We start from the raw sequence: 18,300 nt of genomic DNA, 5'->3' as shown, positions 1-18,300 counted from the left end.
TGCTTATATTTGTCCAAAAGTATATATATATCAGAATTTTGGTATAAATATAACTGTATATGAAACAGTATTACAAACTATAACATAACTCTTTACCATCTATAACTATATATTATAATATAATACTATATATAGTTACTTAGCTATACTACAATGTAATACAAACTATATATATAGTTGCTATGAGTTAGAATTGACACAATGGAAGTGAGTCAAATGTAATCTATATAGAATTTAATATCACATATATGTAATGTACAGTACTTGAATATATATAACACAATAATATATATATTATGTATATACAATATAATTATACTATCATACAATATTATTATAAAATGTATATTTTTTGTTTTCATCTGAGTTGTGACTAATTTCCAAAATTATTTAAGTCTGCAGTTTTCCACCAACTCTTTCAATGAGGTTAATTTACATATCTATAATACACTCAAATTCTGCATTCCATAATGGGATACTCAACATCTTCAATTATTTTAATTTGCATACATTGAGATCAACCATTTATGCTGTAAAGTTTTATGAGTTTTGAAAAATCCAGTGTCATATTTCCAGCATTATTGTAGCATAAAGAAGATTTTCACCTTTGTAAAAATATCCCCTGTATTTCACCGTCATTTGTTGGCTTGAGTCAGTAATTTCCATAACATGAGGTATGAGGGCGTCAGATAAATGAGCCAAAGATAGTCTCTGTATATTTGGCCCCAAGTCACTTATTTCTCCATGGAAAATTAAGCCCTCTTATCTCTGGTAGTGTCGTGAGTTACAAAGGGCTGTTAACCTCAAGGTTAGCCGTTCAAAACCACCAGCTTCTCCTCGGAAGAAAGATGAAGATTTCTATTCCTATAAGGAGTTACAATCTTGGAAACCCTCAGAGGCAGTTCTATCCTGTCCTATAGGATTGTTATGAATCATAATCAACTCAATGGCAGCAAGTTAATGAGTTAGCTCAATTAAGGTAGCTAGTGCCAAACAAATTACTACAGAGCCATGTGTTTTTAAAGTAGTTCAAACAAGCAGATTTTCAGCCACTTAGAGGCTGCCTGATTTGCATGTCCTGTGAAATTTCACTCAACCTATGCTACCTTTATGTAAGATAAAATCCTGCTAGTAACAAGACCTTCAGCTGTGTCTGTCCTTCAGCGCTCGCTGACTTGGAGATTCTCCACCTTGCTGCAGGTATATATGAGGCTTTCCTCTTTCTTTGTCTTCTTCCCTGGGATTTCTATCTCCTCTTCCCCTTCTGGTGATTCCTTGCACCACTTGCTTCTGGAAGATCTCCTGCTGTGGGGAATTGCCCCTTGCATGTGGCTGTAATTCAATATATAATTTATTCACTGCTTAATCTTTGATAAAGCTTTGAATTTCTGGAATTCACTATAGGCTGTCATGATGGGTGAGACCATGCTTTAAGGTGGTGGTAATCTACAGTGAAGCATCAGTCACATGAAAAAATTGGCATTTAAGTGGGGATAATCACTCCTTCTCATAACAGATATTACATAATGGGATTCATTCATTGAAAGCCCTTTTTCAATATACATTTGTAGTTGCTAAGTGCCCTTAAGTCATCCCGATATATAAAAGACTGAAACAATGCACCATCTTCACAATTGTTGAGTCTATAATTGAGGCCGCTGTGTAAGTTCATCATAATGAGGGCCTATATCCTCTAGCAGTTATTCCATCATGTCCACAATCAATGATATACGTAGGGGCTTTCTGGTTATAATTCTTCCAAGACTAGATTGTTCCAAGACTGAATAGTTCTTTGCTAACACTACAATTCCAATTTACATATTCTCCTTTGGGTTTTCTTTTCCCATGTCTATCTTTCACGTGTACATGAGATGATTGCAAAATCTTAAAAAGGCCTACAAAACTACTTCTATAAACAAGCTGCCATCTAGATCAGAAGCAACAAAGCCCACATGGAAGAACACACCAGCCTCTGTGATCACGTGGCACTGAAGGAATCAGTTATCAGGCATCAGAGAACTAAAAATCATATCATTGGGTGCACACCTCCATGATACGATTGCTGAGGACAAACGGGTGCATAAGCAAATGTGGCAAAGAAAGTTGATGGTGCCCGGCTATCAAAAGACATAGTGTCTGGGGTCTTAAAGGCTTGAAGGTGAACAAGCAGCCATCTAGCTCAGAAGCAACAAAACCGACATGGAAGAAGCACACCAGCCTGGGAGATCACGAGATGTTGAAGGGATCAGGTATAAGGCATCATCACTTACCATACTGAATGAAGGGGGAAGTGCAGAGTGGAGACCCAAAGCCCATTTGTCGGCCACTGGAGATTCCCTCCCAGAGGGGTCTAGAGGAGGAGATGAATTAGGCAGGGTGCAATGTAGCACCGATGAAGAATACAGCTTTCTTCCAGTTCCTAAATGCTTCTTCCCCCACCCCACCCCCACTACCATGATCCGAATTCTACCTTGCAAGTCTGGATAGAGCAGAGGTTGTACACTGGTGCAGATAGGAGCTGGAGGCACAGGAAATCCAGGGTGGATGATACCTTCAGGACAAGGGGTGTGAGGGGCGATACTGGGAGGGTAGAGGGTGAGTGGATTAGAAAGGGGGAACCGATTACAAGGATCTACATGTGACCTCCTCCCTGGGGCATGAACAACAGAAAAGTGGGTGAAGGGAGATGCCAGATAGGGCAAGATATGACAAAATAATAATTTATAAATTATCAAGGGCTCATGAGGGAGAGGGGAGTGGGGAGGGAGGGGAAAAAAGAGGACTTGACGCAAAGGGCTTAAGTGGAGAGCAAATGCTTTGAAAATGATTAGGGCAAAGAATGTACTGATGTGCTTCATACAATTGATGTATGTATATGTATGGATTTTGATAAGAGTTATATGAGTCCCTAATAAAATGTTAAAAAAAAGAGCTGTAAGAGCCACCTATAAAATGATCTTAAAAAAAAAAAGATCCTTCCCCCCCAACTTAAAAAAAAAAGAGAGAGATTACTGCCAAGAAACCTAATGGAGCAGCTCAATGTAACATATGCAGTCCCTGGGATTTGGGGCTAATAGGTGAGCATCTAACAAGACTTTGGGCTAACAAGACAGCATCGAACAGCACCAACAGCTAATTTATATATATTGGACTATATGAACTATTCTAACTGGAGGAAGTACATTTGGTCTGAATTGTCAAGCTAACTGTAAAGTTTTAGAGACTTAACCTTATTTTATTACCCACTAACCCAGAATATATTTTCCCACTATGAAATATGTTAGGGTAAAGAGTACTATGACCATAGTCAATTTAAGAACTCCCTCCAATGGTTAAAGTGAGACATGGCTATTTATATAGTGTTTGCCATATGGTCTACTGATTACATAATGCCCTGCTAACTGCAAACATCTGCAGTTAGGAACCACTACCCATCTGAGGGAAAAATAGGGTTTTCTAATCTAGTAAAGAATTGCGGTCTCCAAAACCCACATGAACAGTTCTATCCTGTCCTATAAGATTCTTTTGAGCTGGGGTCTACTCAATGGCATTGAGCTGAGTTTAGAGAACATCTCTGCAAAAATAGAAAATATCTTGTTTATATATAATGGGATCTACAAGTAGAACTTCAATTTGATCCCCAGTAGCAACTATTGCCTTGAAGGTTTGCTGGTTGGTACAGTTCAGCAGATGTTAAAGTTGATTTGGAATCTATATTTAGCAGTGAAAAAGCCAATTGGCATCCTTTTAATCTTTTGTGTAAATTATTTTCGTAAATTTTGGATTAATAATTGGGTCAAAATGACAAATTTTGTTTTCGTTTTTTCAGTGTGTATGTGCGCACACGTGCGTGCGTTTACTCTATGAGTTAAAGTTTATTGTAGCAACCTGGCCAATAAACACACGTGGGGTTAATTGAAGGGTGGAGAGGTAAATGGCTTGGTGAGCCTCACCTTTAGTGTTCTCGGATCTCTTGCTTTGTGATGGTCAGACTGAGGTGTAGCTGCCTTAGCCAGTTCCTGCTTCAGCTGGCAAGGCTCACTTTCTGCAAGACATCCCTGAAAAGAAGCCACATGGACCTAGCCCAATGCAGTCCTGGGTGCTGGAGCAGCCATGTGGAGCCCTTTGTGGATTGGTGTTGGACATATGGATTAATGTTGGACTTGTGGGCTTGAACAGCCCTGGGTTGGGATGTTTTCTTGATGTTCACTTACCCTTTATATAAAACTCTCTCTTCTGCATATGAGTTTCTGTGGATTTGTTTCTCTAATGTACCAGACTAACACACTCTATATTCTTGGGGGAAGGGTATTTTCTACCCAGCTTATACTTACAGTCAGTCAGTTGGCATCAACTTGATAGCGTTGAGTCCTGGCTATGTAAATTAAGTTTTTCCCTTCATAGATTCTCAAATCAATATTGTTAGAGTTATGGGCTTTCTCCAAGATGATGGCTACTTTACTGAATTTAAGGACCATGAGCTGTAGTCAGATTCTAATTCACTCCTGACATTGGCCCTGGCGATGGCATGGGTGTTTTCCCTACTATACTGAGCATTAGGGTAGTTATGGCAACAGAGGCAAAGGAAGCAGCAGCAGAAAAGCCATTCTCTAAGGTCCCAGTGAGGAATCTTTTTAGGAGTGTGACCTCAGTAACATAACAACTGCTCTTTTACAACAAAATAGGCCCATATTTTACACAGGAATAAAGAAAAGGTGTCTCATACCTGGTTGAGACACCTAATTAATGATCACAGAGTATGAGTTGTTCCCCTGAATTATGGGTTATGTTAGAATCTAGATATATAATTCACTCTGAGATACACAGATAGATCCAATCCAAACACAGAGCTCAGAAGAACTTTAATAAGGGTTTGCGACCCATAATCCTATCGCAGAATCCACTATTTCTGACAATAAATCTTCCCATTTAGGTGAGCTAAATCTATTACAGAGGTTTGCTAAAAGTCAGAAACTGCAGTATCTGTCACCATAGCCCAATGTACAAGTTCGCCAGCAGTGAACAATGCACTTCGCTCTGCATGCTCTAATGAGCATTGAAGCTAGCTAACAAATTTCAGCGAGATAAGGTGAAGAAAGACCACTGGTTTGGTGGTAGTGGTCATCAACTAGAGAACCTATTTTCTACACCAATTGTTGATTAACTGCAAAAACCCAGATGCATATCTCATCCAAAGTTGGTTCTGAGGTAAAGGCTAATGACAACACACAGAATATAAGTTTTGAAAGCATGTATGATCCACATAATAAGGCTTCCTGCAAGAACACATAAAGCTCCAAAGCAAATCAACAATACTTTGAAACATGAAAAAAAAGGGGGGGGGAGACGATGCGTTTTTATTGTAACAGAAGGTGGGACTAAGGATAGTGGCCCCAGAACAGTCCAGTGTTTCTGTGGTTTGACTTATCTCAAGCACTAAATGAGGGGGAAAGCTGACTGCCCTGTCAGCTTGCCTAGATGGGAAATAAGAAGGGAAGACAAGGAGGGTATGCCTTAAAACTATCAGCAACGCAATATCCAAAATGGAGTCAGATATTTTAAAATTAAAATCTATATTTTGGTTATCTAGTAGAACAATTCATACAGAAAAGTCAAGCTAAATCTTTTAGATTCTAAGTTCCCAAGTGATAGGTTGTTTCATTATTTTGTTTTAGTAGCATAGTTAATTTGTACTGATTATATTTGTTATTTGCATCTTTATGAACTCATAAATTTAAAACAAACATTCGTAGTTATTATCCTGAATGATACTAATAATGGTCGACATCAGGCTACTAGAATTCTCTTCAAAGTTGATCATGATTCTTTTTGACACAATCCTTGGGTAACTTTGTGATGGACAAGATGTTTCAGTTTCATATTGTATAATTGCTACCCCAGATCTGAGATTTCAAAAATTCTCAAAACCCCATGGCTATACTTATTGGGATGTGGTACTCCAAGATATGGTTTACCTTTTGAAAATCCCCTGGCATGATTTTGTGAATCAAACCCAAACTCACTGACACTGAGTCTATTCCAACTCATAGCAACCGTATCTAGTGGTTTTGAGACTAAATCTTTAAGGAGCAGACAGTCTCATCCTTCTTTCCCAGCGCAGCCCATGGATTAGAATAACCGGTCTCATTCAATGCTTAACCCACAGTGCCACCAGTGGCCCTTCTCACTTTCAGCAACCCTATGTAGGGCAGAGTAAAATAGCTCCTGTGAGTTTCTGAGACTCTAACTTTATGGGAATAGAAAACCTCATATTTTCACCCAGAGAAGTTGCTGGTGGGGTCAAACTGCTGATCTTGTGGTTAGCAGCCCAACTTGTTACCCCTACCCCACCAGGCCTAGAATTACAGAGTAAATCTTAAGTTTTCCTTAATGGTTAAGGTTTTATAATTCTTCATTTTATATTTAATTGTTATACTATACTTAATAGAGCCCCCCATGAGATTACCTAATTGTTCCATTCTCATTAGCTGCAGAATCCATTCTTGCGCTCCTTATTATATATACATACCTTATTTTATATATTAAGACTCCATATGTGTGGATTCATTCTCTATTCTCTTCTGTTAATTATTTTTACCCTTATCCCAATACAACACTGAATTAATTATTGTAACTTTATAATCAGTTTTAAAATTTGATGGAGCTAGTTCTTTCTCTTCAAGGAACATCTAGCTGTTTTTGGCGCTTTGAATATTCCTATTTCCTTATCAAGTATATAGAATAGCTTCTTGGGATATTGAATGAGATAGGTATTGACATTGTATGTAGAGATCAATTTGGTATCATTTACATTACAATATATGAATTTAGTATATCTTCACATTAGTTTCAATTTGTCTTAAGATTGTTCAATATAGTTTTCTATTTTTATCCAAAAGGGGCTTTCATGGTTTTTATTAAATTTATTCATGTTTGATATTTTGCAGCTGCTGTAAATTGCACTATTTAATTTTGGTTTAGCTGGAGAAAATAACACAATTGATTTTTAAATGAACATTTTGCTAATCCTTTTTATCAACTATAGCAATTTATCTCTAATTTTTCTTTGTCTTTTCTGTATATCAATTACAAATAACGGCATTTTATATCTGTTTTTTACTCAAACCTTATCTTTTTTTTCTCTTACACTGCTGGTTAAGGGCTCCTATAAAATGAAGAATACAAAGGGTAATTAATAAGTTTTGTAGAAATATAGTTTATAGAAAAAATATCTAAAACAGAGAACAGTATGTGTTTGGAGAAAATCATGCATTTGTAGCCTCAGGGGTGGGATATATAAAGAGCCTTGTGTGGTAGCTGCTATTGTCTAAAAAAATGAAAATAAGATGTTATATGTTACTTCCTTCATTAATTTTTTTAGCTATTAGGGAGACTTCTAGACGATTACATTTAAATTCATTTAAAGAAGTAAAGGCATCTATTTCTGTGCTCTGGTTATCTCTGGAAAAAGAAAGCAAACAACCACAGGACATATGTTGACTAAATTGGGACCCACCAATTAGGATAACTTTTAGGGTGAGTTTTCTCTTAGGCAAAGTTTTCAACCCCTAAGCAAGCTTTATGTCCTGAAGTAGTAAACCAATCAGCTCAGTGCTCACAAAAGGCCAGTGGACATGTTACATTTTCAGAGTTTAAATCACTTTTATTTCTGTGGATAATACTTCACATAAGCAAAAATGCATGTTATAAAGATGCTAATGGACTGGTAAATTTGTTTAAGTGAAGTAGTTGAGGAGAAGCATTAAGTTTTGTAGGGAATATGGGGTCACTATAAGTCAGAATTCTACTCAGTGGCAATGGATGTGGCTTAATTTTGTGGGAAATAAAGTAGTATATTTTGAAATTACCTTGCTTACTTCTGTTTGTCCTAACTTGTTGGCTGTTCTCTTGTTTACCCTAATATCACCTTTTCTTCTCCAGGGCAGGAATTTTACACATGGGGGCATATTTATTATTAAATGATAGAAAATTACTGCCACATATATGTTTGTTGTCTTATTCTGAATACATGCCAGATGCTAATTAATCAAGACAGGTCTTTCTGTTGAGCCCTGATATGGCTGATGATTACATTTCAGCTTGATAGCGAGGTGGTGTGGTAAAGTGGAATTTCTTTTTTTTTTAATTGTCATATAATTTACACATCATTTAATTTAATCATTCAATCATAACAAGAATTCTATAATCATCACTACAATCAATGTTAGAAAATTTTCCTCTCATACTCCCCTAGTCAATTATCAATCCATCTAGTGTCTCTATGAATCCTGAATTTGAAATACAGATGATCATACACAACACAAAAAGGAAGCAACAAAACTAACAAACAAAAACACAACAATGACTAGACAAAATGGAAAAACCTCAGGCCAAAAGAAAGCAGAAAATAGTCAAAAATAAAACAACTTTAAAATGTCAAATGCCTTATCAATGATAAGGAATTATATTTAGTTACCTTCTCTGAGACATACATGCGCTCCTTCCCCCATCTTGACTTGAATTTCCAGAAGGTTTGCTTATCTTTCTTTTAGGAGTGTTTGATGACTTAGAGCAACCTTAGCACAATGTTGTAGGGCAGCAACTGGTTGGTCTCCCTCCATCTTGAAAAACTGATGCCAACGGAGATGAGATATCCATTGCAGTGGTTTTGAAATGTACATATAAATGGCGGTGGGGGGGTGGGGAATCTATGGTTCATGGACGTTAGACAGACACTTTGCCTCATTACTTGGGAGATGAATAGAAGATTACAAGGCTTGCGAGTAGTTTGCCTCCATCTTTCTGTTCATCCTTATAGGAGTGGGATCATTCAATATGTGTCCTTTTGTGGTTGACCAAGCCCTGGCTGTGTAGTTGTTACCTCTTGGGTTATGATCCTAATGGTCTGCAGTTTGAAACTACCAGTAGCTCTGTGAAAGAACACCTGGATTTTCTAGTCCCATAAACGTTACAGTCTGGGAAGGCACTGGGGCTCACTGTGAGTTCACAGACTCAACGGCAGTGAGATTTTTAGAAACTTCAATCAGCATAATGGTTTCCAATTCCACCTAAGTCATGAGGTGTTTCTATGACTGTGTTTTGGGATGCATCCTATTCTATTGTGTGTATGTACCAGAGTTTCTTTATCCATTCTTCTACTGACGGGTATTTGGGTTCTTTCAAGTTTCTTACTATTCTGAACTGTGCTGTAATGGACATGGGAGAGGATAAGTCTATTTGTGTTCGGTCTCTTCTTTCTTTGGGGTATATGCACAGCAAAGGTACTGCTGGATCACATGGTATTTCTATTTCGGGGGATTTTTTTTTAGGTATAGTCATATTGTTTTCCACAAGAGTTGTACATATTTACAAATGTGTAAGAGTTCCAATCTCCCTGCACCTTCTCCAGCATTTGTTGTTCTTTATTATCATTATTATTATTAAATGCGTTATGGTTGCGGGTGTACAGTGATCTCATCACTGATTTGCATCTTATACATGCCTAGTGATTATGAACATTCCCTTATGTGTTTGCTAGCCATTTCAGTGTCATCTCTTTTGAATTATGTATTCCTATCTTGTGCCCACCTTTTAATTGGATTATTTGCATTTTTTCCTTATTGAGGTATTTCAGAATTTTATAGATTTTAGTAGTTAGCCCTTTGTCTATTTTATCATTGCTAAATCCCCCCTTTATGTTCTTTTGATGAAGTCTTTTGATGTACATAAGTGCTTTATTTTTAATAGATCCTAGACATTTACTATATTTGGTAGTCTATGTATAGCCTGCAATAAAGCCCCTTAATTGTGTCCTAATTTTCTCATTGATGATCCTTATAGCTCTGGGGTTTACATTTAGTTCTCTAATCTATCTTGAGTTTGTTTTTTGTGCATAAGGAGATATTTTGGGCCCTGTTTCATTTATCTGCTTATGGAGCTCCAATATTCCCAGGACCCTTTGCTGAAGAGGGTGTTGCTTTCCCATCTAATGTTTATGAAACCTTTGTAAAAAATTAGTTTTCTGTATGGTTTTTATTTCTTGGTTTTCTATACGTTTCCAATGTCTTAGGTTTCTAGTATTGTACCAGTACCAGGTAGTTTTGATGACTGTGGCTGAGTAGTAGGTTTTGAGATCAGGTAGTGCACATGACCTCCTATTTTGTTTCTATCCTGCTACTCATCCCTCAGTTGTTTCCAAGAGTGTTTTCGTGGGCTCCTTTTGTTCTCTCTCTATAAAATTATGAGGGGGTCCTCCCCAAAAGGAGTAATCTCCACTGAGCAGAGGTTTCACAGTACAAATTGTTCCTGATTGGCAAGCATCAAGCAACTCGCTCTTTGTTAGTGCACCCAGTCACATCAATTGGGAAGTTTCCCTTTGGTCACAGTGAATTTCCTCATAACAACAATTCTGCTTATACCTCATTCTTTGTGATGGCTGATTTAAGAGTACAGTGTGGAGCTGTGAAATTTTGTTTCCAGCTTGGGAACAGAATGCCACAGAAACTGTTGTAATTTTGAACACAGCTTACAAGGATGGTGCCATGGGAAAATCAAGTGTGTGCGTGGCTTTCTCATTTCAAAGGATCGCACTGATTCTACAGCTCTGGGAGAGGGACATATTTGCGTGAAGCACACGGGAGCAGAAGAAGGGGGAGGAGGAGAGAGTGGAACACATCCTAGCCCGACAATTCTATGGGCACATGGGGAGGGGGTTGGTAGGGGGTAAGGTAGTGGTGTTAATAAACCCATGGACAAGGGAACAACAAGTGATCCAAATCGGTGATGAGGAGGGTGTGGGAGGCCTGGTTGGGCATGGTCAAGGCTAATATAACCAAGATGAATTGCTGAAAGCCTGGTGGGGACTGACCATGATAGTGGGATAGGAGGAAAGTCAAAGGAAATAGAGGAAAGAGCTGGAGGCAAAGAATATTTATAGAGGTCTCGATAAAGACATGAACATATGCAAATATATTTATATATGAGGTGGGGAAATAGATCTAGGTGCATATATTTTTAGGTTTAGTATTAAGGTAGCAGAAGGACATTGGGCCTTCACTCATATATGCCCTCAATACAAGAATAATTTCTTCTATTAAATTGGCATTCTATGATGCTCACCTTCCCAGCACAACCAATGAAGACAACGAGAGTGAACAACCACATGTGGTGAAGAAAGCTGATGGTGCCTGACTATCAAAAGATATAGCGTCTGGGGTCTTAAAGGCTTGAAGGTAAACAAGCGGCCATCTACCTCAGAAGTAACAAAACCCACATGGAAGAAGCACACCAGCCTGTGCGATCACGAGGTGTTGAAGGGATCAGGTATCAGGCCTCATCAGAACAAAAAAACATTTACCATAGTGAATGAAGGGGGAAGTGCAGAGTGGAGACCCTAAGCCCATTTGTAGGTCACTGGACATCCCCCTACAGAAGGGTCTTGGGGAGGAGATAAGTCAGTCAGGGTCCGATGTAGCAATGATGAAAAATACAACTTTTCTCTAGCTCCTAAATGCTTCTCCCCCCTCCCCCTTCCCACCATCATGATCCGAATCCTAACTTGTAAGTCTGGCTAGATCAGAGGGTGTACACTGGTACAGATGGGAACTGGAAACACAGTGAATCCAGGGTGGATGATCCCCTTAGGACCAAGTGGTATGAGTGGTGATACTGGGAGGGCATAGGGAGGGTGGGTTGGAAAGGGGGAACCAATTTCAAGGATCTACATGGGACCTCATCCCTGGGGGACAGACAACCGAAAAGAGGGTGAAGGGAGACGTGGGGCAGAGCAAGATATGACAAAACAATAATTTATAAATTATCAAGGGCTCATGAGGTATTGGGGTGGGAGGGGAAAAATGAGGACCTGATGCCAGGGGCCTTGAGTGGAGAGCAAATGTTTTGAGAATGATGAGGGTAAAGAATGTACAAATGTGCTTTACACAATTGATGTGTGTGTGGATTGTGGTAAGAGTTGTATGAGCCCCTAATAAAATGATTTTTTTAATGATGAAATGTGGGTGATTGACAAATCTTGTTTTGGAATCCGTTGACTTCCTGAATGGATGAAAATGTTGAATCATTTGGAGTCTGTTCCACCAGGTTAGAATGTTTATCAAGTTTTCTATTTAGAAGTTCTGTAAAGATTGTGTAACAATGTGCAGGGTGTGGGGAGGCCTGATTTGTGGCAGACAGGGGACTGGTTTTGCAAGCACGAAAATGTACTCGCTCACACAGCCATCTCAGCACACCAGTTTTGGATCAAAAAATCATGCCTCTCTTTCCCCATTCACCTTACTCACAGGACATCACTCTGTGCAACTTCTTTTTATTTCCATGAATGAAGAGAGACATTAAAGAACAGAAATTTGATGACATAAAAGAAGTGAAAAAAAATGAGGGAGTTGCTGTCAGTCATCCAAACTGATAAGTTTGGAAAATGTTTCGAAAACAATCCGGGGTTTTTTGGTACCCCCTCATATATGGCTGGCAGATAGCAAGAACTTCACTTTTTCTTTGCCCAATTGTTTTGGCTTAATTTCTTTTAGTTGTCTAATGGTTCTGGCCGAGACTTCCAATGAAATATGGAATAAGTGTGGTGATAATGGGCACCCCTCTCTAGTTCCCATTTCTAGGGGGAAAGTTTTCAGCTTTCCCCATTGAGTGTGATATTGGCCATTTTGTTTTCCTACATGGTCTTTATTATGTGGAGGATTTCCCTTTATATTCCTATTTTATTGAGTATTTTTATTAGAAATGGGTGTTTGATATTGTCAAATGCTTTCGCTGCATCTATTGATCTGATCATGTGGTTCTTGTTCTTTGTCTTGTTTATGTGGTGGGTTACATTGATTGTTTTTGGAATATTGAAACATTTCTTGCATCCTGGTAATGAATCCCAGTAGGTCACGATGATTTTTTTAATATATTGTTGGATTCTATTGGCCAGATTTTTGTGGAGAATCCCCTGCAATTGGACGATGTAGTGGCTGCTGTCAACCTGTTTGGCCATACCTATGGGTGACTGGTTCTAAGGATCGAATTGATGTGACCACACTCCTACAGTCTGTGCATATCCCCAAATTCACCCCCCAAGTCTGCTGCAAAGGTCCATGTCTCTGAACAGGAGCTGCAGAGCACCAATGCCTCTGTTGACGTCAGTCACCTAGAAGAGCTCTAGGTCACATGGCCCAGCCCAGACAAGCTCCCTGGGTTCAATATTTTCCCCCATTGACTTTAAGAAGGACAATGACAGCAACTACCCTATGGATTTTATTGTAGCTTCATCCAATCTCCTGGCAGAAAACGATGACATTTCCACCACAGACTGGCACAAGAGCAAGCTGATTGCAGGGAAGATCATCCCAGCCATCGCCACAACCACACCATCCATGATTGGCCTTCTGTGTCTGGAGTTGAACAAGGTGGAACAAGGGTATCAAAAGCTTGATTCCTACAAAAATGGATTCCTCAACTTGGCCCTGTCTTTCTTTGTCTTCTTTGAACCTATTACTGTGCATCGACACACCAGTACTATAATCAAAAGTGGACATTGCGGGAGCAATTTGAGGTAAAAGAGCTACAACCTAATGGTGAGATGACCCTCAAATAGTTCTTTGAGTACTTGAAGAAAGAGCACAAATTAGAATTACTATGCTGTCCCAGGGAGTCCATGCTCCACTCCTTCTTTATGCCAGCTGCCAAGCTCAAGAAGCAGTTAGATCAGTCGCTGACAGAGATTGTAACCCAAGTGTCCACGCAAAAATTGCGCCGTCAAGTGCAGGCACTGGTGCTTGAGCCATGTTGCAATGACGAGAGTGGTGAGGAGGTTGAAGTCCCTTATGTACGATACACCATCCACTGATGTCACCCTCTCCCAACCCCTTGTAGTCCAGGGCTCTTATTTGGCCTCTGGCAGTGGCATATGTAGCTAAGCCTGGAGTCTCCTTTAACTCCCCCCAGAACCTTTTCTCTTGCCTCTTCTTCCCACCTTGTTTAGAATTTGAATCTTAATAAACACAAAAAGTGTATCTATGTGCATCGGGCTGCATGGTGGGAAGCTGGAAACCACCAGCAGCTTTTAAAGGGAAAGACTATGCTTCCTGCTCCCATGAACAGTGGCAAGCCTAACAACCCACAGGGATCCCCAGGAATCAGCCCTGACTCCATGGCAGTGAGTATGTTCATGAGGGTTGTCTGTACTTTTATGGCTTTGTGGAGTCTTTTCCTTGTGTCGGTATAAAGATAACACTATGTGTAACCTCCTCTCTGGGAGATGGGCAATGGGGAGGTGGGCGAAAGGAGACGCCGGGCAGTGTAAGATAAGATAAAATAATTATTTATAAACTATTAAGGGTTCAGAGGGAAGGGGGAGCAGGGCAGGAGGGGGAGGGGAAAAAAGGAAAACGAGCTGATTCTAGGAACCCAAGTGGAAGGCGAATTTTGAGAATGACGAGGGCAATGAATGTATAAGGGTGCTTTACTCAATTGATGTATGGATGGATTGTGATGAGTTGTATGAAACCCAATAAAAAGATTTATTAAATTAAAAAAAAAATAACGCTCCTTACATAGAATGAGTTTGCTGTCACTCTCCAGGTTCTGGAATAGTCTGTGTAGAACCTGTGGCAGTTCCCTCGTGAATATTAGGCAGAACTCCCTTGTGAAGTCAACTGACATTTCTTGTTTGGGAGTTGATTGATGACCTTCTCTATTTCTTCCTTTCCTAGGGGTTTGTTAATATTTCCTATGGTTGTCTTTATTAATTTGGGTAGATGGTGTTTTTCTAGGAATTTGTTCATTTCTTTTAGATCCGGCTCATCAAACTGGATTGAGAGCTATATATGGCTCTTTTGGCATAATCTGCCAACTTGAGGAAGGGGTGGAGTCTGGCCGCAGCTTGATGACCTCATTTGGAGGCATGGCCGAGATAAATAGCTCACTGGAGGCACAACACTCACTCTCTGTGAGACATTCCTGCTGACAAGACACATGGAGTTACGCTAGAGCCCAGGATTTGGAGGAGCCATATGGAGACCCCTGCCAGCACTGAGATGCTGCCACTGCCATGGATCCACAAGACCTCCCACCCACTGGTCTGTGATCTTCCTGCATTCAGCATCATTGCATGTGTTGCATGAGTCTCAAGAGGAATTTTGAGGCGAATATCCGAATCATAGGCTAATATTGAACTCTTGATCTGGACTAGGCTGGGATGTTTTATTGATGCATAATTGCTCTTTGATATAAAGCTCTCTCTTACATACATTTGAATGTCCATGAACTTGTTTCTCTAATCAACCCTGACTAACACAATATGATTCTGAAGTAAAATTGAAACATTTTAAAGGATATTATTCAGATAATGATGATTTCATTTATTGGGAAAAACATATTATGACCCTTAACCAATTTAAAAGTTGTTGTGAGACACAAGATTGGCTCTTCATTCTTAAAAGTTTGCTAACTCCTGTTCTGGATTAGCAAACTTCTTGGAACGCAGTATTTTGTAGTCATGCATAACATTTTTAAAAATTTGGGTGTGTTGTGATTTCACCTTTTACAGCTTTAATTCTAGATATTTGCATTTTTTCTCTTTTTTAAAAAAATGCCAATGGCTTGTCAATTTTATTAATTCTTTAAAAACACCAACTTCTTGTCTTATTGATTTTTTGCCCTGTTTTTCTGTTTTCCAGGTCATTTATTTATCTCATCTTTATGATTTTTTCGTCCATTGTTAAGAGGGTTTATGTTGTTTCCCTCGTTCTAGTTACTGGATTTCTTGTGCTATTTTCCCTGTAGATTTGTATTCTTATTTTTATTTCTTCTTGTTCTGGAATCCTGATGAGGGGTAGGCTATTTCTCTGGATATTGTTCCAAATCACTCCCAGGTCCTCTTCACTTCTTTTCATTGCTTCTCTTTTTTTATTTAATCATTTTATTGGGGGCTCGTACAATTCTTATCACAATCCATACATACATCCATTGTGTCAAGCACATATGTACATTTGTTGCCATCATCATTCTCAAAACATTTGCCTTCTATTTGAGCCCTTAATATCTACTGCTCATTTCCCCCTCCCTCCCCGCTGCCCCCTATCTCATGAACCCTTCATAATTCATAACTTATTATTATTTTGTCATATATTACACTGTCTGGTGTCTCCCCTGCCGTCTTCTCTGCTGTCCCTCCCCCAGGGAGTAGGCCATACGTAGATTCTTGTAATCAGTTCCCCCTTTCTACCCCACATTCTCTCTACCCTCCGGGCATCGCCACTCTTACCACTGGTCCTGAAGGAGTCATCTGTCCTGAATTCCCTGTGTTTCCAGTTGCTCTCTGTACCTATGTACATCCTCTGGACTAGCCAAATTTATAAGGTAGAATTGTGATCATGATATTTGTGGGGAGGAAGCATTTAAGAACTAGAGAAAAATTGTATGTTTCATCGTTACTACTCTGCACTCTGACTGGTGCATCTCCTCCCAACAGCCCTTCAGTAAGGGGTGTCCAGTTGGCTACCCATGGGCTTTGCGTCTCCACTCTGCACTCACCCTCATTTTCAATGATATGATTTTTTGTTCCTTGGTGCTTGATCCCTGATCCCTTCAACAGCTCGTGGTCACACAGGCTGGTATGTTTCTTCCATGTGGGTTTTGTTGTTTCTGAGCTAGATGGCCACTTGTTTATCTTCGAGCTTTTAAGACCCCCGACGCTATATCTTTTGATAGCTGGGCACCATCAGCTTTCTTCACAACATTTGCTTAGGCATGCGTTTGTCTTCATTGATCATTTCAAGGAGGTGGGCACCCATTGATATGGTTTTTAGTTTTTTATATTGTTGATTGTCATCAGCGTGATTGTCTTTTTACTCACTGATTAGAATGTCCTTTTCTTCCATTCTATTCCTCGCTTCTTTTACTGTGTTGTCTAATTTTGTTTTCTCGTTGTGTATCTTCTAGAATTTCTCTTGGTTTGAGGATTTTAGTTTTTTTAATTTCTTCCATTTACCTCATGATGACACCCCACATCTCTTGAGATGATCAAAACATTATTCTTCTCCATGGTGTCTCTGGCAATTCCAAGGTCTCTTCTTTGGGGCATTGCATTGGGTTTTGGTGATTTTCTTTTTAATTTGGGGGGTTGATTACTGTTTCCTTGGCTTTAGGGTACAGCTATTATTGGAGTATGAACTGCTAGGGTATGTATAAGTAGTGGCTCTGTGATGTGCTAGAGATCTAATAGGAGCTAGAAAGTAAAGTTTAGTCTAATAGAGAAAAGTGGGAGGAAGTGGGTAAGTGGGGAACATGGAGGTGAAGAAGAGAGAAAATAAAATAAAAGTAATGATATTAATAATACGAGGCTATCGGGATAGGCCAACAAATTTGTCAAAATAATGGGGAAATGTATAACAAGAGAGGTAGCCACAATTAATCAAGGCAGAAAGATAAGGCTTTCTACTCCCCAAATTAGTTATAGTCTCAGAAACACAAAGGGTCAGTTCTACCTGTCCAATGGAATCATTATGAGTTGTAAACTTGATAGCAGTAAGTTTGTTTGTGGAATCAGAATGAATAATTTTCCTGTAAATATATTACACGAAGGAAAACAGAGTGAGCAGAAAGATAATGGGTGAATGTGTTGGGGGAAAAGGAAAATAATTGAGGTGTGATTTGGGTGTGGTTGCTGAAGTTCTGTTGCTTGTTAGTGTGAATATGGATATGAATGTGATCTCAGAGTTGGGGTGGTGGACAACCCTTGTTTGGTGGGGTTTGCAGGAATCTACATGCCTGCGCATTTTGCCTAGAGGAATGAACTCAAAAAGAGGACACTGCAAGAGGAGGTAGAAGAGATCTAAGAAAAAAATAAAAGTATTATAATAGAACAAAAGTACAAAAATTAAAGAAAATAGAATAAAGAAAAAAAATCCTCCCTGTGGGTGGGGCTGCCTGCTCCTTTTTTGGAGTGTTATTGTGTGTATATGTGTGTTTCATGGAGGAACTGGTGCACCTGGTGGTGGAGGGCACTGGAGAACAAAGCAGGAATGAAGGCAAAATGGAATAAATGTTTCAAAGTGATGCTTTGGTACTGATTATGTCTGCATTAAGCCGCCCATGAAATCTGCTATCCACCAGAGCCTCCAGACCCTAGAGAGGAAAGAGGTTTGGCTAGCTCAACTGCCTTCAGGCCCAGAAGAACCAGCTGTGCTAGTAATGTTACAGGGGAGTCTGTCAGCAGGCATTGCTGCTTTCTCACTTTAAGGGAGTTGAACTCATTTTTCGGTGCACTAACTCTTGAGGGTGATG

At 39.4% G+C, this 18,300-nt stretch overlaps 1 pseudogene; it reads left to right on the top strand.

Moving 5' to 3' along the window:
• LOC142433737 (ubiquitin-like modifier-activating enzyme 1 pseudogene) overlaps positions 1-13,931 on the top strand; it is an 81,798-nt pseudogene extending 67,867 nt beyond the window's left edge.
• Positions 13,932-18,300: the final 4,369 nt, after the last annotated feature.

This window comes from Tenrec ecaudatus, chromosome X (assembly GCF_050624435.1).
Source record: "Tenrec ecaudatus isolate mTenEca1 chromosome X, mTenEca1.hap1, whole genome shotgun sequence".
Taxonomy (NCBI): domain Eukaryota; kingdom Metazoa; phylum Chordata; class Mammalia; order Afrosoricida; family Tenrecidae; genus Tenrec; species Tenrec ecaudatus.
Note: the sequence above shows the minus strand (reverse complement) of the source record. Positions and strands in the feature narration are given on the sequence as shown.